Genomic DNA, 628 nt, shown 5'->3' on the forward strand with positions numbered 1-628 from the left:
TATGGTTAATTATTCATATTTCCCTATGAGCTGATTCGCTACAATTATTATTATTTGCTTAACCACTTTAAAAGGGCTTTTTGGTTACTTTTAGTCAGAAAGAAAACGACATACATACAGCAAGATAATATCATTTCACTTACCTGGCCTATCACTTGAAGCAAACATCCATCCCTTCTTAAGTCTGTGTTAAAAGAGAGCTGCCTGTTGTGCCATTTAATTAAGCCGACTGCTGTAGCCTATAAACAGAGTTGACCCTTTAAGTAACAGAATTGGCAGAATTATCCGGTGGACTGTCAATTCTGTTACCGCATGGTCAGCATTGTTACTCTACCTTGGTAACAGAGTTTGACAGTAACAGAATTTACAATTTTCTTTATTTTTTGCCAAAAACTCCACCTGCTAGCATAAATACTAAGAGCACATGGCACTAATGAAATCCTGATTAAAATACTTTTAAATAACACAAAGTGTGATCAATGAAAAAATCAGTTTTCCTTTTGATATTGTGGTAACAGATTTTACACTTTATAAAATAACTCTTTGTGTAAGAACTTTTTAGATTAAAATATTTTCTTAGAGAGAGCACATAGACACATTTTCAGTGCTTCAGATCTTAACAGTGAGG

Source organism: Sinocyclocheilus grahami, unplaced genomic scaffold, assembly GCF_001515645.1.
Source record: "Sinocyclocheilus grahami isolate Dianchi unplaced genomic scaffold, SAMN03320097.WGS_v1.1 scaffold2411.1, whole genome shotgun sequence".
Classification (NCBI taxonomy): domain Eukaryota; kingdom Metazoa; phylum Chordata; class Actinopteri; order Cypriniformes; family Cyprinidae; genus Sinocyclocheilus; species Sinocyclocheilus grahami.